This window comes from Loxodonta africana, chromosome 16, assembly GCF_030014295.1.
Source record: "Loxodonta africana isolate mLoxAfr1 chromosome 16, mLoxAfr1.hap2, whole genome shotgun sequence".
Classification (NCBI taxonomy): Eukaryota; Metazoa; Chordata; class Mammalia; order Proboscidea; family Elephantidae; genus Loxodonta; species Loxodonta africana.
Genome location: NC_087357.1, coordinates 59,041,510 through 59,066,901, shown reverse-complemented (window position 1 = coordinate 59,066,901; position 25,392 = coordinate 59,041,510).

Genomic DNA, 25,392 nt, shown 5'->3' with positions numbered 1-25,392 from the left:
GGGCCTATGAGGCAACTGAGGCAGACTCTAGCTGCTGAGAACACTCCCCAGCCAACAGTCAGCAAGAAAACAGGGACTTCAGTCATACAGCTGTAAGGAGCTGAATTCTGTTTCTATGAGTTCAGAAGCATATTTTTTCCCTAGTCTCCAGATAAGAATGAGGCTCATCTGACACTGATTTCAGCCTGGTGACACCCTGAGAAGATCCAACTAGGCTATGCCTGACTTCCCGGGCCACAGAAACTGTGACATAATAAATATGTAACGTTTTAAGATGCTCAGCTTTTGGTAATTTGTTACACAGCAATAAAAAACTAATAAAGTATTGAAAGAATTTGGGGTTGAGTAGAGTTGAGATTCGGAGACTATTTTTTTTTTTCCTATGACCATTGAGAAGAGTGGGAATTCCAGAACACTTATTTTGCTTATGAGGAAACTGTACGTAGACCAAGAGGCAGTTGTTTGAACAGAACAAGGGGATACTGCATGGTTTAAAGTCAAAAAAGGGGTGCGTCAGGGTTACTTTCTTTCACCATACATATTCAGTCTGTATACTGAGCAAATAACCTGAGAAGCTGAACTGTATGAAGAAGAACGGGGTATCAGGATTGGAGGAAGACTCATTAAGAACCTGCAATATGCAATGACACAGCCTTGCTTGCTGAAAGTGAAGGGGACTTGAAGCACTTACTGATGAAGATCAAAGTCCACAGCCTTCAGTATGGATTACACTTCAACATAAAAAAAAAAAAAAACAAAAATCCTCACGACTGGACCAATAAGCAACATCATGATAAATGGAGTAAAGATTTAAGTTGTCCAGGATTTCATTTTTCTTGGATCCACAATCAACACTCATGGAAACAGCAGTCAAGAAATCAAAAGACACATTGCATTGGGCAAATCGGCAAAAGACCTTTTCTAGAGTATTAAAAAACAAAGATGTCACTGTAAGGACTAAAGTGTACCTGATACAAGCCATGGTATTTTCAATTGCCTCATATACATGTGACAGCTGGACAATGAATACGGGAGACCAAAGAAGAATTGATGCCTTTGAATTATGGTGTCGATGAAGAGTACTGAACATACCATGGACCAATGAACAAACCTGTTTTGGAAGAAGTACAGCCAGAATGTTCATTAGAAGCAAGGATGCAAGACTTCGTCTCACAAAATTTGGACATGTTATCATGAAGGACCAATCCCTGGAGAAGGACATCATGCTTGGTAAAGTAGAGGGTCAGCAAAAAAGGGGAACACCCTCAATGAGATAGAATGACACAGTGGCTGCAACAATGGGCTCAAGCATAACAATGATTGTGAAGACAGTACAGGACTGGGCAATGTTTCATTCTGTTGGTTGCTATGAGTCGGAACCAACTTGATGGCACCTAACAACAACATGACTAGCTCATGAAAGAGCTAAGATTTCCATCCATCTGACACCAAAATTCACTCTCTTAACACATATTTCATGGTTGTTGTTTAGTTGTACAAATCCATTAAAACAAAGCTTTATACTTGCTAAGAAAAGGTAATATGTAGTCCTTGGTTTCCACATTGCTCTTGGTGCCTGCTTAAACTTTTACTTTGAAATAATTATAGATTCACAGGAAGTTGAAAAAGTACAGAGAGTTCCTGGTGTACCCTTCACTCAGTTTCCCACAATGGGTACATCTTACATAACTACAGTACAACATCTAAACCAAGAAATTGGTATTGGTATAATGTGTGTGTAGTTCTATGTCATTTTGTCACATGTGCAGCTTTGTGTAATCATCATCACAATCAAGATACAGAACTGCTCTATCACCACAAAGATCTCCATCAAGCCTACTCTTTGTAGTCCCACCTACCCTACTTCCTTACCATCCATAACCCCTAGCAACCTCTCCTATGTTATCCATCACTATAATTTTGTCATTTTTAGAATGTCATTGTCTTAGTTATCTAGTGCTACCATAACAGAAATGCCACAAGTGGATGGCTTTAACAAAAAGAAATTTACTCTCTCAGTCTAGAAGGCTAGAAGTCCAAATTCAGGGTGCCAGCTCCAGGGAAAGGTTCTCTCTCTCTGCTGGCTCTGGAGGAAGGTCCTTGTCATCAATCTTCCCCTAGCCTAGGAGCTTCTCAACACAGGAATCCCAGATCCAAAGGACTCATTCTGCTCCCAGAGCTGCTTACTTGGTGGTAGGAGATCCCCCTGTCAGTCTCCTCCTTTCTCTCTTTTATATCTCAAAAGAGATTGACTCAAAATACAACCTAATCTTGTACAGTCCTGCCTCATTAACATAACTGCCTCTAATCCCACCTCATTAGCATCATAGAGGTAGGATTTACAGTATATAGCATAATCCCATCAGATTACAAAATGGTATTTAATCACACAATACTAGAAATCATGGCCCAGCCAAGTTGACACATATTTTGAGAGGACACAATTCAATCCATGACGGTTAATATAAATAGAAGCATGTAGTATGGAAATTTTTTTTTCACTAAGCGTAATGCCCTATGATCCTTCCCATATTGTGTGTATTAACAGTTTCTTTTTATTGCTAATTTTTTTTTTATTGCTAAGTAGTACTCATATTAGAGAAGCTCTGGTGGTGCAGTGATTAAGCACTCAGCTGCTAACCAAAAAGTCAGCCGTTCAAAGCCACCAGCTGTGCTGTGGGAAAAATATGTGGCTGTCTGCTCCCATAAAGATGTATAGCCTTGGAAACCCTATGGGACAGTTCTACTCTGCCCTACAGGATCATTATGAGTCAGAACTGATTCAAAGGCAACAGGTTTTTGTGTTTTTAATTCATGTTATAGATGTTTAACCATCTACTTACAGAAGGATATTTTGGTTTTTTCAAGTTTGGGGCTATTTTAAATAAAACTGCTAATAATGTTTATGTACAGGCTTTTGTGTGGACAAAAGTTTTTATTTCTCTTCTATAAATGCCCAGAAGTAATGTGATTGTTGGGTTGTATGGTAAGTGTATGTTTAGGTTAAAAGAAAAAACTGCCAAACTATTTCCCAGAGTGGCTATATGATCTTACATTTCCCATCAGTGATGTATGAAAGATGCAGCTTTTCTATCTCATCAACAGCATTTGATATTTGATATTATGACTATTTCTTATTTTAGCTATTCTAAACAGATGTGCAGTAATATCTAGTTAGGAGCCCTGGTGGTGCAGTAGTTAAAGCGCTTAGCTACTAACCAAAATCTTGGCAGTTCAAACCCACCAGTCACTCCGTAGAAGAAAGATGTGGCAGTCTGCTTCTATAAAGATTTACAGCCTTGGAAACCCTACGGGGCAGTTCTGCTTTGTCCTATAGGGTCACTATGAGTCGGAATTGACTCATCAGCAATGGGTCTGGATATCTCATTATGGACTTACTTTGCATTTTCCTAATGAAGTTGAACAATGTGCTTATTTCTCATCTGCACATTTATTTATTTTTGGTGAACTCTCTCTTCATGCCTTTTGCCTATTTTCTAATTGAATTGTTTATTTATTTTTTACTGCTGAGTTTTGAGAATACTTTATATATTCTAGATACAAATCCTTTGTCAGACATGGAGTTTGCAAATAATTTATCCCAGTCTGTAGCTTGTCTCTTCATCCTCTTAAAAAGGTCTCTCACAGAGCGAAAGTTTTTAATTGATTGTGTATAAACATATACCAAAAAGTCCATTGCCCTTGAGTCAATTCCTACTCATTGCAGTTCTCTTATAGCACAGAGTAGAACTTTCCTATAGGGTTTCCAAGGCTGTAACCTTCATGGAAGCAGATTGCCACATCCTCCTCCCAAGGAACAGCTGGTGGGTTCTAACCACCGACCTTACAGTTAGCAGCTGAGTGCTGAGCCCCATATATGCGTGTACACACACACACACACACACAAATACAAATACATATATATATATTATATATAAATAAAACTGTAGAGACATCAAATTGGAAGTCTTTCTCAATGACATTGTCATGTGGTTCAGAAATTCTGCTAGTGATTACAAGTCGTGTCTTGCAAATAGCACGTAAGATAGCAAATGTCACAGCTTCTTGTGTATCAGGCACTTTAGAATGACATTCATTGAAAGCTCAGAGAACATGTGGGTAAACTGCTGGTAATCCGTGTAAATTGTACATTAAGATGGCCTATACTTGATAAAAATTTTGAAATACTTTCACTCAGGATAGTAACTGTTTCATAAGCAGCATGAGAAGGATTTTTTCAGAACCTGAGATTAAAAAAATTGGAATGTGGCATTCAAGGAGGCAGCAGTTATACAGTAGAACTGAGGACACTTTCTTTAGCTATCAGAATTTGTAGGAAATAGCTGTACTACATTTCATAGTTGATTAACTAAAATACACAAATTGGAAAGCAAAACATAAGCTCTCAGGGATTATATCCTATAATTTGCATTTGAGACATATCCTTAGCAAGGATAACTCAGTGGGGTGACTAGGTTTACCATAGGAATAAAGTAAAAATGAAGACAATTATCTAGTTTTTTAAGTTGCCTGGATGTTATTTATTTGCTTGCTTGCTTGAGATCTCTTTAAGAGTGTTAACATTATACAAGAAGATGAGTATTTTTACTTGAAAGTATGAGATTGTGTTATTACTTCTAGGTTTCAGGTAACAGATGAACTAGACGTTGTAACCATGTATGGTGTTGCTTCAGTTACTGTCTGGCTAGAGCAGCAAGTAATTTTATGCACATCTAATCTCTATTAGCTGAGGGGAAACAGTTTTCCCTGGCCTTTTTTTTGTCATCCAAAGACTAACTGCAGCAATAAAATTCTACAATATAACTTCAATATTTTATTTGAAATATTTCTTAATATACATCAAAAGGAGATGTTTCAATTTTTTAGTTTAATATGTTCAAAGTATTCAGAGTTCTCTTCCCAGGAAAATTTATTTAAAAGACATTGGTTTGAACAGTAAAGAAGAGGAAACTTTTAAATTAATAGATGCACAGCATATAAAATATTTGGTAAAGCAACTATGTTTTTCTCCCTCTATGAGCTACTGGCTTTTAACAAAGAAACTTCTATGGCGGCATCCAGCTTGTAGAATCATCCCAGACCACCCCTTCCACGCGGCAGAGGTCGGCAATTAAATAAGGTGCTGGTAGATTGACCTTAACACCAGGGGCTGTCCAGCTGGGCCTTAGTGTTTATTTCATCCTTTCAGTTAAGGTCCTTACAAATTCTTACGGAAATAAGGAGGAAAGGGCACACTAGCATGAAAAATCAGAGCATACAACAGAGGGCAGGCAAGAAGCACAGTAACAAAAACATATTCCAGAAAAGTTTTTCTAAACTCAGAAAAACAAGGTGTCATGGAAAGGGCAGATTTGGAATGACAGAACAATATCCTCTCACTCCAATGATATAATCATTTACTTTGGTGAGTGGCACTGAACTCCAGGAATATATTTTATAAATTAAATACTTATAATAAAACATCAGCCTAATTTATCCCAAGAACGTCTGTTGAATATCTTTGTCTCTTTTATGGTAGGGACCGTGAAGCTAGTGGCAGTTTGCCATGGTTATGTGATATCCTGGCAAAAAAATCCTGCCTCATGTTATATCACAAACATATGGTCTGGTAATGGTTTTATATTATATTCCTGTAGTGCTTTATCCCCATTTTTAGGAGGCCTCTTCTAGACAAGAGCAATATGTTTTCTTGCCGACCTATCACATCAACTGTTAACATATGTCTCTCCTTTTAGAGTTCACATGGTTAAAGAGTTAAAACTTAACCTTATGTTTCTTGTGACCTAAAATTTGATTATGCAGTAAAGTTGATCCCCAGAGCGCATCTGTGTTGAAGTTACTGTTTCTCTGTTTTCCTTTCAATTAAGGAACTCTCTTTCTTTTCAATGGTTGGTGTTCCTCAAGTTACCACTGACTCAACTGGAATGTGTACAAAATATGGCAACCAGCGTGGTAAGATGACTCCAAACTTAAGGTCGCAAACTAGCATCCCACAAGCCAAATCTGGCTCACAGATGTGTTTTGTTAAGCCTACCTAGTGTTTAAACATGTTTTTGAATTAGTTGCCAAAGTTTAAAAATTGGGAGATTTCAAACAGAAATCTTAATCCCCAGGTTCTTTGGGTTAAAAAAAAAAAAAAAAAAAAAAACCACTGGCAGCCCTAGTCCACATTTTCATATGGCAACAACTGGAGGATGCTGGGTAGCAACTGCCTGTTCTCTTGCAGCATTCCCTCTCTGGTTCTCCTCAGTCCATCCAACAAGCTTTCACTCGTTTACATTGTATGTTCAGCCGCTGTGGACATCTAAGTTTGAGATGTCTTCTCTCAACTATGTCATTTGGGGACTTTGAGAAAACTTGTGGTGTATGGGGAAACCCTGGTGGCGTAGTAGTTAAGTGCTACTGCTGCTAACCAAAGAGTCGGCAGCTCAAATCTGCCAGGTGCTCCTTGGAAACTCTGTTGAACCGACTTGACGGCACTGGGTTTGGTTTTTTTGGTTTTGTGTTGTATGGACTTGAAAAATAAATACTCATGAAAGACAAGTAGCTAGTCTCAAAGATCTGAAGGACTGTTCCTGAGGAGAGTGATCAGGTAAGCAAGGAGCTGCTTCCTCAGGTGGCAGAAAGAATCAGTGGTGGTGGTGGTGGTGGTGGTGTGAGTAGGATCTGACTCATAGCGAACCCATGGCCCCATGTGACAGAGCAGAACTTCCCCATCGGGTTTTCTCGGCTGTAATCTTCATGGGAGCAGATTTCCAGGTCTTTCTCTAGCTGAGCAGCTGGGTGGGCTCAAACCACCAACTTTTTGGTTAGCAGCTGAGCCCTTAACCATTGCATCACCAGGGATCCATAAAGAAAGGAAAATTTTGCCCCCATGTAGCAAATAACACCTTTGCTTTTTAGCACTGAAAAAGCCTGACTCAAGCCGTGGTATTTTCAATCGCCTCATGCATGCAAGAGCTGGACAATGAATAAGGATGGCCAAAGAAGAATTGATGCATTTGAGTTACAGCGTTGGTGAAGAATATTGAATATACCATGGACTGCTAGAAGAACAGACAAATATGTCTTGGAAGAAGTACAGCCAGAATTCTTCTCAGATTAGAACTGAAAATAGCAAAACTTCGTCTCACATACTTTGGACATGTAATCAGGAGGGGCTAGTTGATGAGATGGACTGACACAGTGGCTGCAACAATGAGCTCAAACACAGCTACGGTTGTGAGGATGTGCAGGACCGGACAGCATTTTGTTCTGTTTGTTGTATGTGGGGTCACTATGCTGGAGAGACCTAACAACAGCAGTAGCATCTTGATGAATAGGGTATCCAGAAAGGAATGGGCTGCCCTGGGGCAAAGTGAGTTTTCTATCATCAGAAGGGTTCAAGAAGGATGTGGGCACAGTGAACCATCTAGCCACTTGGCTCAGATGTTGGAGGATGGAAGCCTTGGTTGGTGAGTTAGATTGTTTCATCCCCAATGCCTCCTCTAGCACCAAGAATCTATGAAATTGGTGTGTTCATCATTCTCATTGAATTGTGAAGGGAAGCCTTTGCTAACTAGAAAGGAAGTTTGAACTTAAAAACATTATATGAACATATAAACTTTTAAATGACATTTTTTCAGACTCACTGTGATAAGAGTTAGTGAATGCCCACATCATCCCTTTGAATCTTGGGCAGTGGCCTGATTAGGTTTGTTTCAGAGTGTTACTCTCTCTAGTCACAGGGCATCTGATTTCCTTTCTAATGACACACGGCAATCAGACGTACAGCTTTTCTTCTGGGGAAAAACATTGATTCTTTCAAAAACAGTAACATCGGCACAACTGTCAGAAAAGGGGGGAAAACACGATGGTTTTGAAAATCACTCTAAATTTTTTATTTGCTGAAGGGATTAAAGAAAGAATATATAATACCCCTAAAGTCTTTATAAACCACTGAAAAATTTAAATTGCTTTGTAGAGAGACAGCAACAGCTAAAGCATCAGATTAGTGTCTTATGCTTCCATTAAGATTTTGCCTTGTAATTTAGACCAGGGATTAGCAAACTGATGGCCTGCAGACTAAATCTGGCATCCCTACCTGTTTTTGTAAATAAAGTTTTATTAGAATAAGATGTGCCCATTCATTTACATATTATCTCTAACTGCTTTAGTGCTACAATGGCAGAGTTGAGGAGCTCCAACAAAGCCAGGTTGGCCTGCAAAGCATAAAATATATACTACCTGGCCCCTTAGAGAAAAGATTGCTGACCCCTGACATAGACTAACTGACATATTATTTATATCACTGTTTCTTGTTAGTAAGACAGGAAGTCAAGTGAGGTCTCTATCTTGGTATTGCTATAGAAGAAAATACCATATACTCCTGTTTCTGGGATAAACAGAAGGCAGCTTTTCTTTCAGCCTCTGACTGATACTTCTCTGTTTCTACCTTACACCTATTCAGACACAAAACTCAGCATAATTTTCAGTTTCCCCCCAAAGAATTCATGCATGCAGAAGTATCAGTGAGCAATGTGGGCTTTATTAAAATGTTTGGGAGACAGAAAAATATAGAACAAAATTCTTACTCAAAAAAAAGCCCAGACTTACTGGCCTGAGACTGGAGAAACCCTGAGAGAGTATGGCCCCCAGACACCTTTTTAGCTCAGTAAAGAAGTCACTCCAGAGGTTCACCTTTTAACCAAAGATTAGACAGACCCATAGGACTAAACAAGACTAAAGGGGCACACCAGCCCAGGGGCCAGGACTAGAAGGTAAGAGGGGACAGAAAAGCTGGTAATAGGGAACTCAAGGCCAAGAACTGACAAGTCAAGGGGTTGCTAATCAATGTCATAAAACAATATGTGTACTGTTTAATGAGAAGCTAGCTTGTTCTGTAACCCTTTATCTAAAGTATAGTTAAAAAAAAAAAAATTGGAAGCGTACTCCCATTTTCCCAAAGCAATGAGACCATCACAACTCTGAAATTTGGTTCTTCTTAGCTTGTTACATGATACTTTTGACAAACGCAGCCCTGGTAGCAAAATAAACATTTGATGTATTTGCCCTATCTGTGGAAAAAACATTCCCAAATCCTGGAGCAAAACCTATTGTTGTTGTTAGCTGCCATCAATTTGGCTCTGACTCCTGGTGACCTTATATATTACATCATGATGACTGGTATGTTTGAGTCCATTTTTGAGGCTATTGTGTCAATCCATCTCATGGAGGCTTTCCCTCATTTTCACTGGCCCCCTACTTTACCAAATCTAAGTGTTTTCATCAGCGTTCTCTGCCAGATCACTGTCTTTGTGACTTTCCAAGATGGCAAATTGTGCCCCCAACCTGATCCCCAAAGTCTTGGTGCTGCAGATGCGATCTTCCTCTCTTTCACAGAAGACCACCTTCTCTTTTTTATTTCAGCGGTCCATGCCCTCCCCACCTCCCCTGGGCACTAAGATGGCATCCACCTGCCAGTTCAGATGAGAGCTAGGTCACTGATGGTCAAGAGTGTCATCAAAGCTACCCCAAAACCCAGCCCTGCAGCAAAATCCTGAATCTCCTTCATCCTTCCAAGTTTTCCTTCCCAGGAAGGGTGTGCAGCCAACTCCTAAGCATTGTCTTACTGAGAGTGTGCAACTAGTATTGACAAAGTGGTTCCATATTTATGAGTTATGGTTAGCAAGTTTATCCTAGGAGGAAAGTTGGTTCAGACAAAAACCAAACTATTTTACCATCTGTTCAGGAAATAGTTCGCCTTTGAATTTGGAGTTACTGTGGTGTAGGACTCATATAGGGTTGCAATGAGTTGAAATCAACTCTACAGCAATGACATTGGTTTGTGTATGTGTATGTGTGTGGTATGGGAGATAAAGCTTAGACTTTGGAGTCATGTGTGGGTTAGGATACCAGCCCTTTCATTTGTTAACCAAAAAAGTCTTAGGCAAGTCACATAATCATTCCAAGCACCAGTGTCCTTGTTTCAAAATGGGGATAATAAAACTAATCTTGCAGGGCTGATATGGAGTTAAATAAGATCCTATATGTAACATATCCAGCACATAGGGAGAACTCGTTGAATAGTAGCCACTTTTTGTCATCATCATCATCATTGTCATTATTTGGGGAACCTTTCCTATTTCATCCACTTGGCAGGTTAGTTTACTGGAGAAACAAGCCTAGTGCTTAGGACTCTTTTAACTTTTCTTCTTGGAGCCTTTGACATCTGTTGTTGTTCTAGTTAAAATCCAAAACCCATTGCCATTGAGTCAACTCCGAATCGTAGCAACCCTACAGGACAGAGTAGAACTGCTCCAAGGAGCAGCTGGTGGATTTGAACTGCTGCCCTTTTGGTTAGCAGCTAAGGTCTTAATCTCGTTGTTCTAGTTAGTTGCCATCAAATCACCTCTGACTCATGGAGACCTTATGTATAACGGAACAAAACGTTGCCCAGTCCTAAACCATCTTCATGACCTTTGATATGTTTGAGTCCATTGCTGTGGCTGTTGTGTCAATCCATCTCACGGAGGAATGCTTTCATTTTTATTGACCCTCTAATTTACTTGAGGAGCCCTGGTATAAACCCCTATAAAAGCTCCATTGTGTTTTTATTTTTTCATCCAGCTTCCATTTTCCACTTTGACATCATAAATCAACCTTTGGGCTATCGATGTCATCTCTTGGATTTCTTAAGAGACATTTTAACATATGGTGTGGTTTTATACTTTTATTTTTCACAAAAAAAAGAAATGGTCATTTTTTTCCCTCTTTGAACCAAGGCTATTTGTAGATTGCATTGTCCATGTAGTCTACACGTTTTGTACACTGTTCAGAGTCTTCAGCTGCCTGTTGGCACCATGCTGTCTCCTACAGGATATAATGGGCTGCTCCTCTCTTCACTGTGATTCTAGTAGCAGCACTTAAGATTGCTTACTGGGTAGAGTTCATGAAGCAGGGGCAGGTGCTAGAAGTAGTCCTAGAGATGCTGGAGTCCCTGGGTCTCTTCAAGTTGGCTTTCCTTGTTCAGAATAAACTATTTCTTGGATGTTCCTTCTTCAAAAAAAAAAAAGTTTGGGAGAGGATGGGAGAGAGGTGTCACACTCCCCACATTAAACAATTTAACAATCCCTATTAAAACTTTCTCCAGAATTCCTTCTGCCTGATATCTGTTAAATATTTAGTGAATGACAGTTTCTTACCAATTTTGATTACCCCTGAGATAAGCATGAGAGAGCAAAATTGGAAGGTTATTTTCTTCCAGAGTTGCCTTCATTTCAGTTTTCCATTTCTTTCAGAGAAGAGTACAGGACTACTCTATTGCAGTTTACAGTCTGTTTGTAATCACTGGTCATAATGCTGAGATCACTGGGCTCGAGTACTGATCTGGTTCACTAACGTGATATCTCCTAGTGCCTTGATAATATATTTTGTGTACAATCTAGAAAGGTAACAATATTATTGTGCTGCTGAGACTGACAACTTCAACAGCTATCATAGGAATTACATTTTGGATGATGGAAGGAGAATATATTGTTAAACATAATTTGTGTACAGTACAATGTTGGCTTTTTCTCAGAATGTGAATATACAGAGGGCTTCTGTTGCTGGCAATATGTTAGAGCATATATGGTTTAAAAAAAAAAAAAACCCTCCTGCTTCAACGTTTGAAAATGCTGAATAAGATACAGACATCTCTTTAAATGCAAAGCTGAAACCACGAGTGAGGGAAATCCACAAGGGCCAAAAGCTGAGAGAGGAGCCCCAGGAGTTTTTCTCACTTATCATTCTTCTGTGCAGCATACAGCATCCTGAATCTCTCCCACGGAACTTCAACTTCTCTCTATTATGCAGAGCCATTCGGCTCTGACCTAGTCCTTCCACTCCGTACAAGTTTCCCTCAGAAAGAAAGTGAGCCCTCTAATAACAGCCAGCTCTTTTCAGAAGATAGTCATGTGACTTGTGCAAGATTTTGACATCATGCCATCTGACCAACAGCATCCCACACAGTGGTTCCAAAGAGTTTCTCCAAACAAGTGCAGTGTTCACCCCAAGAAGAAGTCTGTTATATGGAGTTTTCTCCATTTCATTACCCAAGTTGAGAACGGTCTTTTGTGAGACAAAGTGGATGTCACGTGGCCCCTCCTTTCCTGTGAATAGAGGGAGGAGGCTGAAAGAAGCAGCAAGCTGAGGGCAGGTCTGGTCAACACACATCCAACCTGTCAGAAGCCGCTCCTTGCATCACTTCCCAAATCTTTCCTCTACTGCTTCCAGATAGCCATTGAAAAGTGACACTGATGGTGATTTGCAGGCCTAGGTCTGCTGATGAGCCGTTCTCTGTTCAAAGCAGACATCAGGGTCTTTGAATGGAGATCGAAGACTGCAAAGGGAGTTTTCAGAACACAGTCGTTAACACAGAGCAAAATCAACATCGAGAAGTGCTTTTCTGGAGTCCAAGTGAGGCATGAAAAACCTTGACATACCAATGGGGAGTACTGGGGACATCAGGGGCTATGTTAAAATATTTAAAGTTTCTGAGACCGAGCTTGGTTTGGTCTGACTCATTCTTCAGCTCTTAGGTCAAATAACCCTTCTTTAAGGAATGTCTCCTGACACCCCCAAATCTTTGTCAGCTCCTCCTGTTACTTATTTGCATAATCCCTGGATTTGTTTTCTTTCTTGTCATTTGTGACAATTATAATTGCATAATTAAGTCATTGTGTGATTAGCTGTTTAACACATATCTCCCTCTGGAATGCAGAGGAAGGCAGACCACAACTCCCTTGTGCCCTGCCCTCTCTCCAGGGCCTAGGATGCCAAAGCACAGAGCAGACTTTGTTAAACGAAAGAGCTGTAAAAAGACTGCAATGATATGGTTACAGTCATTATAATATTCCAACAGTTTTCAAAGAACCTTTGGGCAGTGTTTTCCAAATTTTTTAAAACTGCCATCCAGTAAGAACTACATTATACATCATTACCTAGTATGCACACACATATACACAAAATTCAAGAATAACAACAAAATAATGTTTCTCTAAACAACTCTGACCATCATCACATTCAATTCACCCTAAAACTTTCTAATCTATTTCAGTTTTTAAAAATGCTAGTCATGACCCTCTAAATTGATTTCATGACCTGCTTGTAAATTGTAACCAACAGTTTGAAAAACACTGCCCCAGAGCACTTTATAATCATAAGACACAGTTGATGTGTCTTATGATTCGTTGTGTTTAACTTTGCCTTTGTTCATCTGTCTCTTTATGTTTCATAGGATTTAGACAAAATATTCTTTCTAGATACAGTACAAATAGTTGTTAAGGGCTCCAAAATGCCCTAAATTAACATTCAGTGTGCAATACCCTGCTGAAGGTACTTACAGGTAGAGGGTTCTATCAGAAAGATAGTCCAGCATGCTAAAGTTCACTGTGCCTAAGGTAATAATTTACCTGCAGGAATTACAATTTACCTGACATTCTGACTATACATTTATAATCCAATTTAGATTTCTTGCCCAGTTTTCCTTTACATCAGAATAACATATGCTGTGCTACAGATGGATGTCCCAGGTTATTTAGCATCAGGGGCTCTGGGGTCTTGTGATTCCAAATTAAACTTGGGTGTGCACATAAACTATGCAAATTTGGCTGTGGCCACATGCTCAACATTACTAAAAAGAAATCAGGCAACAAGTCTAGAAATAAAATGCTTCAAGGCTGCTTCTCCTTGATGAGGATGTTTTTATTAGAGTTGGAGATTGAGGAATTTTAAAAGTTAACACTCAACTCTTAATTCTCCTGCCAGATGCATTGTGTTTTCTTGGCAACTAAGACCGGCTGCGGTGGTAGTCGAGCTGGTCCAATGTTGATCCATGTCAGTAGGGTGGGAGTAAACTTAGTGAGATGACCAAAATTTTTGTGTGCTTAATATCTGGAAAATAGCTTCCCAAATGGACGACCAGAGTTGGATTCTTCTATGTGTGGTGACATATCAGCAGAAGGTGTGCTCTGCCTCCTTCTTCCTGCTGGCCTCGTGCCACATGGGTTGCCTAACATCCGCTCTGCCCAGAAGTTATTCTGAACATAGGCTTATTTTAAAAAGTATGAAGTCCAAGTCTGGCTGCAGGGAGATCAGTTTGGGATTAACACCTGGAGTTATAGGAGGCTATTTCTCCATGCTACACTGGCTTCTCTTTTCTCCAAGGGTGTCACGCCTTAAAATTTTGAGAGTAAAGATTGTATTGAAAAGTAAATCTTGCACAAATATTGAACAATCCCATTTATATGAAACTGGCAAAGAGATAAAGACCAAGGCTTATTAGTGGTTCTTGGGGGTGGTAGGAAGGGGGAAAAGGGGAGCTATTGCTTAGGGAGCTCTGAGTGTCTGTTAATGTTGGTGGAATAATTTGGAAAAAATAGTGGTAATTGTTGCAAAACATGATGGATGTAATCAATGTTACTGAATTATACATGTAAAAACTATTGAACTGGCAAATGTTTTGTTATATATAATTTACCACAATAATAAAAAAAGAAAAGTAAATCTTCTAATTAAACTCTCTATAGCAAGTGCAGAAATCGTAAGTACAGCTCAATAAATTGTTACCCAGTGAACATACCCATGAAATGCGCACTCATCTCAAGAAACAAAACATTTCTAGTTATGTCAGAAGCACAACGCTTGTCTCATCCCAGCCATTATCTCTTTCCCAAGGGTAACTATTATCCTGACATCTAATATGACAGATCACTTTGCCTATATTTGAATTTTATGTAATTACAATCACATAAAATACAGTATTTTAAAACTGGCTTCTCTTGCTACACTTTAGATTGTGAGAGTCATCCAGTAGTTGATAGCTGTAGTTTGTTAATTTTTATTGCTGTATAGAATTCCATTGTGTGGATATAAAATAATTTTTATATCCATTCTACTGTTGGAGGGCATTTTGGTTGTTTCCATTTTGGCATAATTATAAATAATGCTGCTATAAAGAGTCACACAGGGAGAAGACACCATCTGCATGCCAAGGATCTCCAAGACATGCCGAGGGCTACTGGAAACTGAAAGAGACTAGGAAGGATCTTCCCCTAGAGCAGACAGAGCAGCATGAATCTGCTGATTCTCTGAATTTGAATTTCTACCCTTCAGAACTGTGAGACAATAATATTACCAATGTTCTTAAAAAAAAAGAAAGTAAAGCTGTTACGAACATTGTTGCACATGTCTTTTGGTAAGCCTATGTCCACATTTCTGTTGCTATACCTAGAAATGAAATTGTGGGAAAATAAGCTGTGTGTATGTTCATTTTTAGGAAAAACAGCTGAACAGTTCTTCAAAGTGGTTGTACCAATTTACACTTCTACCAGCAGAATATGCAAGGTCCAATTGCTCCACATTCTCCTATTGCTAGTGTTTTTTAATTTTAGCCACTCTGGGGGTTGGTGGCGGATTTTAAATTTCAAGAGCATGGACGTTGGAATTAAACAAACTTAACTTTCATTCTTGTGGTCATGTTCTAACAGTTTATGTGGTCTCAGGCAAGTCATGCTTCCTCTCTGAATCTTGTTTTTCTTATATGCAAAATGGGAATAAAAACAGTTACCACATAGACTAGTTGCAAATATTAAATGAGATGATGTGTGTGAAATAATCTTTATTATTTCACACACATCATCTCATTTAACATTTGCAACTAGTCTGTGTGGTAATTATGAATACCACTATGTGAAATATTTACCTACAGCAGGGAGCTTAAAATATAGTAGTTATAAACAAAAACAGTAATAATAGATCTGTTTCCCATCATTAGGCTTGTAAACATCTGCATGCTCTAGAGTTGAGACTATGGGTTAGTCTTGCCGTTGTTCCTAGAAGACCGGGTTGCTATGTCTCTCAAGATTAAGAAGGCCAAATCCAGGCCTTATAATCATCGGGACCTATTTGGAACAGATGTGATTTGGTTACTTCTGTCTGCTCTTCAGGGCTGCGAGTCCCATCATCATATCACAGTGTCATAACAGAAACGGCTTGGAGGAAACCAAGGAGCTAGCAGGTGAAGACACATATTTTTATTTCTCACCAAATTAAGAACAAGAAATGACTGTTTTGGGGCATCAATCATGCTTTCCAAATGCTTTTATAATAGAGTCTCTGTATGAATGTAGTCATTTGTCAAAACTTCACCACATCTTCTTCTGCAAAGAGGTGTCGCGTTGCCTGAAGAATTGAAGAGTAAAGTTGTTTATAGTCTGTCTTCCTACCTAATTTATGGAAGCCAAAAAAGCCCTCAGTTTCAGAAAAATGAGCCCATGATTTTAGGAGACATGGAAAAACCTTTAGGCTGGCAGACCTCTTTCAACAATTGGTATCAATCTAAGAGCTCTTCAAATACCAGGATTTTGTCTACACAATAGGAGAACAAACATTTAAACGGAAAATAAAACATCAGAGGGAACTGTAGCTGCAGATTGAAAGTGTACCACCCATTCTCTCTCTTTCTATTGCTGTATTATTGGGAAGAGGAGGAGGAAAAGGTGATTTTTAAGAGCTTTCTCACTGGCTATTAGGGACTCACTCCCATTTGGGTTCACAAACGTAAGTCTCTTGGCTCTTATTGAATCATGTTCTCAACTTGTCTTTATGTTTAACAAACAATCAGACTACCTCCCCACCCCCCGCCCCACTAGAGGGCTGTTTAGAAGCCGTGGAAGACTGAGTCTTAAGTTAATAAACCTAAAACACGTTTGCCCAACATAGTTTCGTTAATTTTTAAAGGCTTGTATAATTTAAGGGAATTTAAATCCATGTGTTTTTCATTTACTTGCACTGACATCATCAAAATAGCCTCTTAAACAGCTGGTTGAGCCTTTTTTAATAAAGTTCTCTGATGACTTGTTTCTTTCTGAAAACAAGATTTTTTTTTTTTTTTTTTTTGCCAAAGGCGAATGAACTTAAATGCCAAAAGATTTGGATTTAGATCAAACTCCCAACCTGTAAATCTAGGAGGCGGGTGGTGGTGTTGAATTTTTAGCAAATGGGCCTCTGAATCCCCACTGAAATTAGGAAGAAAGAAGGAAAAAGTACCAACTGAATGAAGTTCATGGTCAAACCTAGTGTCAGAAGGCTAAAGAAATGTCTATATTTGCTGCTTAATTTTGTGCCAAATCTGAAATGAATCAATGTACAATGTGGGTTGGATTATTACAGAAATGTGATCCACTGCCAAGTAGTTAACTTTTCCACCATCTCTGGTTATCGTGAGTAAATCACAACGCTGTGCTCTCCAGAGGTTAGAAACCCAGCACGCTGCGGCTCTCTGGGTTTAGGAGATGTAATTGTTTTAGCAGAATCATTCTGGAGAAAGGCCCTTCACTAAACATTGTAGATGTTTATATATATAGGTAGATATATCTTTATATAGTCCTTGGGATTTTTCTCTTTTAATAAGGACACCCTTCTCTAAAGTTATGGTTAATGATTCAGCAAGTGAAATTATAATTCATCTACAAAAATGTGTAAAGGATTTCAGTTTTTAAATATATCCATATGCTGCAGTTGAAACAAGACTCTTGAAGCTTTTCGATATTAACAATTGGAGACTGTTTTTCTCCTTGTCAAAATATATATGGCTAAGCAGTAATCAGAGAGATGTATGGCTGGGAGAAGCTGAGTTTTACAGGAATCTGTGAAGCAGACAGGCATTCCGATCTCCTCAAGCCCTCCGGCAGATCTTCAAAAAACCGATTCTCCATTGGAGAAACAAATGTGTCTGCCATCACAAAACTCTGCTAAGGATAATTTCCCTAGAATAAAAAAAAAATAGGACAATTAAAAGAGAGAAAAGAAGAAAGGAATGAGTTCTCTGATTTATTTTACAATTGAGATTTCAAAAGGAGGAGCTTTACATATACACACACTCACAAGGGCGCATAAATACTAAGAAATTCGGGCTTCTGACAAAAATAGAAACTAGAGCTTTCGTAGCTGTATTATTGCTAACAGATTTGATCCCGTCATTCTCTTTTAAGGATAGAGCCACAGTTTCCTGTAGGGTAGAATTTGTTTACAGTCAAAACGGAAACTTCAAAACTGGTGTTCAAAATCTGGTTTGTATGGTATTAAAAGAACATTTATGAGTTTACCAAAATGTCTTCTTTAAGAAACCTTAATAAGATAAAATTCAGATTTACCAAAAAAGAAAAAGAAAGATAATGCCTCCTATATATTTTGCTACAGTTCAAGGTTTGTCACAGATATTTAATCTTTGCAACCTTACCAAAGAGGTTAGACTGGAGACCATTGCCCCCAGCTGATAGAGGAGCCCTGGTGGTGCAGCAGTTAAGAACTTACCTGCTAACCAAAAGGTCAGTGGTTCAAATCCACCCAGCAGCTCCATGGAAGAAAGATGTGGCAGTCTGCTCCCATAAAAGATTTATAGCCTTGGAAACTCTATGTGGCAGTTCTACTCTGTCCTATAGGGTCGCTGTGAGTCGGAATCGGCTTGACAGCAATGGGTTTGTTTTGGATTTGGTCCCCAATTGATAGATATAGAAACTCTGACATATAAAAGTAGAGTAGAGTCAATGAATTTTACGTATAGTCACAGAAAATTTAATGGATTTACTGCAGGGTCCATTAAATATGAACTTCCATTGTGCACTGAATGACTGGATAAAAGTTAGAGATAAAGCACATAAATAAGGCAGAAGAAAAATTTAACGGCGATACCACCCATTGAAGAGCAAACTCAAATTATAAGCTAGCTGCCAGTGACAAACAGGATTTGATTTATATCTTTCAAATAATTCTTTCATTGTATAACATGAAGTACATTTCTATTTGCATTATTAAGCAATAAAAGTTTCCGGAAGAGTTTTTATATATTGACTTTTCAGCATAACTCAGTGAATACTATTTCATATTGGCAGTAAAATTGCTAGACTGACTTAGCTATGTGACCTTGGCAAGTTACAAACTTTCTATGCTGCAGTTTCCTCATTTATAAAACGATGCTGATGATATATAGACATACGGCATAAGAATGAATGTACTAAAATATGTGAAAGTGTTTTGGGTTCCTTGTAAAATACAAAGATATTACTGTGTTCAATTATCTCGTATGTATAGTTATGTGGGCATCTCTCTTTTTCTCAAATATTTCTGTCCTTATAGAATCATAGGTAGTCAGAGCTGAAAGAGGCTATATAAATGATGCAATTCTCTCTAAAGAGAAAATAGAGCCCCAAAGAGATGAAATTATTTATCCAAGATCACAAAGCTACAAAGCTACTTAATGGTTTAGGTAGGCTTAGATCCCAAGTCATTGGAACTCCCAATCCTGAAATCCTAGGGAGGCACTCTAGCAGTAATTAAGAACATAAGATTTGATGACAGACAAACTCGGATTCCACCTCTGCCACCTCTGACCAAATCTCTGCATCTATAAAAAGGGGTTAAAAACAATATCTATCTCCTGACATTACTGTAATGGTGTTAAGCACTTGGCACAATGCCTGGAATGTTTGAGTACTGAAAGAAGGTTATCTATTGTTACCATTTTCTCACTGCATTTCACTCACTCTTGAGACATCTTAGCCTGCAGCCACTTTTCAATTTTTCAGGTGGCCCAAGAGTGTGAAAAAAAAAAAAAATTTTTTTTTAAGGGACTCCTGAATGGCCCAGATGGATCTAGTAGAGAGTAATAAGAGCTAATACTGAGTGCTTGCTGCACTACACTCTGAGATAGGTAGAATCATGATGAGGAAGCAACTTGTTCAAGGGAACATAGCTACTAATTGGCTCCAGAGATCATAATTTTTTATCACCGTGATGTGCTATGGCTAAAGCAATGACAGCCTAACCAAGTCCAAGTGATCAGGGATGGAAAGTCAGGGAAAATACGTAGCCTTCTCCATTCACTACTAACCTCTGTAGACAACTGCCCTCTGAGGAATTATGTGCATATAATTCCCAACCTGGAAAGCAAGTACTTTCATAACTGTAAGGTGGCAGAATTGCCACTGGTCTGGAGGCCTAAGCCAAATCTCCCAAGAGTGAAAACAAATGGAAAGCCACAACCAAGTCCCCATGGGTGCTCGTCCAAGGCCAACCTACTGGGGCACTTTCCCTGCTGATGGGAAGCGTGGTGATCAAGTACCCGAGACGCTGCAGCTCAAGGTTAAAATGGTTGATTTCTAGGGAAAAGTGTGCCCAGTGATGCCATCATTCTTGCAAGTAATATTCCTCCTCATTTCTGGAAGCATTAGATTCATGATCACGGTGGTGTTAAAAAGCTCATTTAAAAACAGAAACGGATGTTTAATTATTGTTTGATTTGGGGTTACAACCTTTCTTTTTTCAAACATCTTAAAAGCTGAGAATGAAAATTGTCACCTAAGAAACTATTGAAATTCTCTTAACTCTTCTGGGCATGCGTTATGTATTCTGCGAGTTCTCTGCCAGGGATATAAGTCAGAAACTCTCCTGCTGGTTTTGATTACAGCTGCAAAGTCACAGATTTGAACAGCTCTGGACAACCATTCTTCTGAACCGGCACATAAATATAAAACATTTTTTTATCCTTATCACATAAACCTTCAGCGAGGTTCGCTTCAAAGTAAATTCCAGTTCTCTTCTCACTTATCATGTTAACAATTAGCAAACCACATCTTCTTCTTCTTTTTTTTTTTTTTTTTGCAACAAAGATACCTTATTTGCATATTCAAAGGTCATTGTGCTGGTTCAAGTTATTTAATATCAAAGTGATGATAATTTAACAATCTCTTTCCCTGGATTTAGATAAAATACAAAATTACCTCTGGCTTTTTAATTCTGCACATTTACAGACACATGATAAAAATATGAGATTAAGATAATGGCATGAGCAATATAATGAGCCATCAGTTAAGCTACGGTAAAATTTCTTCATACCCAGCTTCAGCTCTTTGCATTGTCACTTTATTATTTAAAATGGAGTGATAGCATTTTGGTAAGTGATATGAAGAATATAATTTGCTAAGACACCCCTTTATTTGAGGCGCTGTCAGGACTGGCAATGAGAAATGACACAATCCCTCAGTTGGAAGTGACAGGCGCCACTATATTAGTCCAGCGCTTGTGTATTTCTGTGCTGTTTTTGAAAAATTGCATTTCCTTTGTGCAAGCAGAACAAAAAGAAATAGAAATCGGTTCCATGTGAATTCTGTGGTCCTCTATATTAAACTGTAATTGTTTCCTGGTGAAAAAAAAAAAAAAAAAGAGCCTGCAGGATTTCCTGAAAAATAATTTACGAAGATGGGTACTGGGTCCAACTTGCTTTTTTTTCTGTGTTGCTGTGATTGATGACACTGCAAGGAGCTGAGAGATTTGTTACTGCTGCATCTCTAGAAAGTTCTCCCACTTTAAACAAACTGCAATCTTCCAAAAAATAAAAATGAAAAAATCTTTACATGGCATTCACTTTTCTAGTTCCTTAGCTAGTAGTTGGTTTTTGACACTGGCAGTGCTCTGAGGGCCCCGGTTAATGAACCAGTTGCTTCAACGCAACCATGAAGATAACTTGTATAAGTTAATTAAGGTAATAACCAGGCAGAAATTGGTAATTTGGTCTAAAAAAAAAAAAAAAAAAACACCCAGTGCCCTCAAGTTGAATTCCAACTCATAGCGACCCTATAGGATGGAGTAGAACTGCCCCATTGAGTTTCCAAGGAGCGCCTGGCGGATTCAAACTGCCGACCCTTTGGTTAGCAGCCGTAGCACTTAACCACTATGCCACCAGGGTTTCCAATTTGGTCTAGTTAGCTCAATAGTGGCGCAAACGGTTAAGTACTTGACAAGTAGCCTAAAAGCTGACAGAACCCACCCAGTGATGCCTCAGGAGACAGGCCTGGAGATCTGTTTCCAGAATGTCCCAGCCATGAAAACCCTATGGAGGGCAATCCTACTCAGCAACATATGGGTCATCGTGAGTCAGAATCAACTGATGTGGGTTTTTGTTTTTTTGTTTTGGTATACAAATAATAAAGCCCTAAACATAGTAAATCAGAGCTTTAGGCCCCTTTCTTAGAGGATCCCTGTGTTATTTTAATAACAAGAGCTAAGGAATAAAATCTAACTTCTCCTACCCCAGAGTATGTACCAGTCATTATTCCAGGCACGTAACACATATTATTTATTCCTCACAAAAGCATTGTAAGGGTATATCATTCTTTTCTTTTTAGAATAATATTAGCAATAACATTATTGAGTGGATGATAATTGCTAAATACTGTCCTGAGCACATAGCTTTACGTAACCCTTAAAATAATCCTATGAGCAAGGTGCAGTTGTTATCCACATTGAGCAAGCTTGAGGCTCAGGGAAATGAATTAACTTGACCACAGTCATATGACTAGTAAGTAATGACATCGGGACCCATTAAAACACCTTCTGTCAAAAACATCAGCCCCATCTCTCCTTGTACATCTTCGATCTTCTTGTTTTTGACTTTCTGATCTCTTCAATTCTTGGCTACATTTTAATCTGACTTAATATATAAAAATGTGTAGTGGGACTTGGGGAGGGGGGTGGAGTGTGATTTGTTCTGCGATCCTTCAATCTTCTTCCACACTCCCCATCTCACTGTGGCCTTGCATGCTCTTGAGGATCATACACAGGCCCCAAAGCTAGGGTTTTCCTGTCTTATGTCCTGAATGTGCTTCCAGGTAAGGTTTGGAAGTATAAAAGGAATAAAGATTCATATATATTATTTTAAAAAAATAGATTAGGATAATGAACACAAACATTCTAATAAAGTCTAGCTGTGACATCTTGATTATATATTCAACATGGGTATTCATACAACAATTTTTTTTAATTGTGCCTTTGTGCTTTAGAAGGCAATGCTAATTAATTTCCATACAATCATTTCTCATATACGAGTCACAGACACAAATAATGGAGCTGCGGAGGTGTCATGAGAAGTAAAGTCACAATTCTTAAAACCTATTTAACTGGGATGGACTCACTGGTGAAGTACATGGTTGACAAACTCTCTGTCAATTTAAAGAGGATCGAAGAAGCAAAGCAGTACGCCAAGTGAGAATATGGAGGACCCCAAAAGCTTGCCAACATCAGACCAAATAAACAGTCACACCTGGAAGTTCAGTTATCAGAAGAATTTTGTAGCCAAGGACTTTTGGTTCAGTGGTAGAATTCTTGCTTTTCATGCAGGAGACCCGGGTTAATTCCCGGCCAATGCACCTCATGAGCCACCACCTGTCTGGCTTTCGTGTTACTCTGTTGCTGAACAGGCTTCAGTGGAGCTTCCAGACTAAGATGGACTAAAAAGAAAAGGCTGGCGGTCTACTTCTGAGAATCAGCGAATAAAAATCCTCCAGTTGGATCCACTACTGATCATGGGGATGGCGCAGGACTGGGCAGCATTTTGTTCTGTTGTGCACAGAGTCATCAGGAGTCGGGACCAACTGGACAGTAGCTAACAACATCATATAGGGAATCTTTATAGATAACTTCCTAATGAACACTAACCTTTGGCACTTGTCATGTGCACAGCTGTGGTAGGGAATACAGAAGGAAACAGGATGAGATTCAAAGCACAAAGAATGCGCCAGGCACAAAATAGAATTATGCCTGGCACACCGTAAGCAGTCGGTAGGTGTTAATTATTACCTTTGCTGTCTTGTCATACGCTTGCCTTCTCTTTCTAGACATTCTTCACCAACTCAGGGCATGCCCTACCCACTCACTACTACTTTTTACTATTTAAGAGCAAAAGTAAGAGGATAAAACAAAGATGGAAGAGGTAATTAGAAATAGGGGAACAGAGATATTTGCTGCCAAGAGCTGATGAACCTCTAACCCTTTTACCTCAAGTATTCACAAGAGAGTTTGTGAACTCAGGCAGAATACTCCTCAGTGTGCTCATCTATAAAATGGGAGACTGGATAACATGAAAGCATTCGCTTCTTCCAGGCCAGACATGTTGTTTTACAAACTACAGAATAATAGAATTTCAATGTATAGTTAAGAAGAAAAGAACTCAGATTTCTGCTGAAACCCCTGAATGTTAGTGAGAGGCATTGTTTGTGTGTGCAAGATATCTGCTACACTTCCTTCTTTGCCAGAAATAGAAACAAAATCTTCCTTAAACACAGCTGTTCTTCCTGGGTATGGACCATTATGCTGTGGCTAAGGAAGTTCTTAAGAACATTGTGAGGACAAATCAACACGTGATATATCCATCCTAATTTCTCAAGATAAGAAGATATAAAGCAAAATGCAACACACGTTTTATTGTGCTTACAATATTTTTTCATGACACACTCTTGATTTGTACAAAAACTTTTGTTTGTTTGCTTTAATAATATAATACACTACCATACAACCATGCCCAACATGAAAACTAGAACATTAGCAATAATTTACATATGCTTTGGTGGTATTACCCCATCATGTCTCTATTTTTCTCTGAAAATAACCATGTGCTAAATTATGTGTCCATCACTACCTTGCTTCCCATATACATAATTTTATCATATGTGAAAATTAGTCTCTTGTTTTAGTTGTTTTTAACTTTAAAAATGCTGTATCACATCCTGGAACTTACTATTTTTATTTCAAATCATTGCTCAAATTGATACATTTTGTTTTATGTAGCTATACTGTATTCTTTTTTGACTCCTATATTATTCCGTTGTATAAATACACCATATTTTATTTACCCATTCTTCTGTCAAGTGGCATTTGGATTATTTTCACATTTTGCAATCTGCCTGCCTTGTTTCTTAAGCAATAATAATTTAATGACCATCTAATAATTGTGTTTAAACATTTCTACATTCCAACATAAAGCCATGAAACCAGTCAGAGAGAAGGAAAGGGGCTGGGTTCATTCTGGCAGGGACTCCTACTTAGGGAAGGATGATGCGCTTACTAACTTCAGTAGATGTATCCCTCCAAGGATTTAGCTTATCATGCCCAAGCCAGCCATTTTTAATAAACTGCAATAGCTTTGCCACCTTCAGCAAGTCACTGAACTTCTCTGTGCTTCTCTACTGTGAAAGTAACCAGGCTGAACTTAAAATCTGTAAGACTCTTCTCACCCTCTAAGCTTCAAAAGCCAAACAAAAGTTAACATTTATTGGAGAATTATGAAGTGCTTGATACTCTATACTTTTCTTCCAGCATTTTATTTAAGGCTTACAACAACCTAATTAGATAAATACTATTATTATTCCCATTTTGAAGATAAAGAAACTCAGGCATATATATATAGATGTTGTTCTTGTTATATACCGTCAATTCTGACTCATAGTGACCTTATATGACAGAGCGGAACTGCCCCATAGGGTTTCTTAGTTTCTTAGGCCGTAATATTTACAGAAG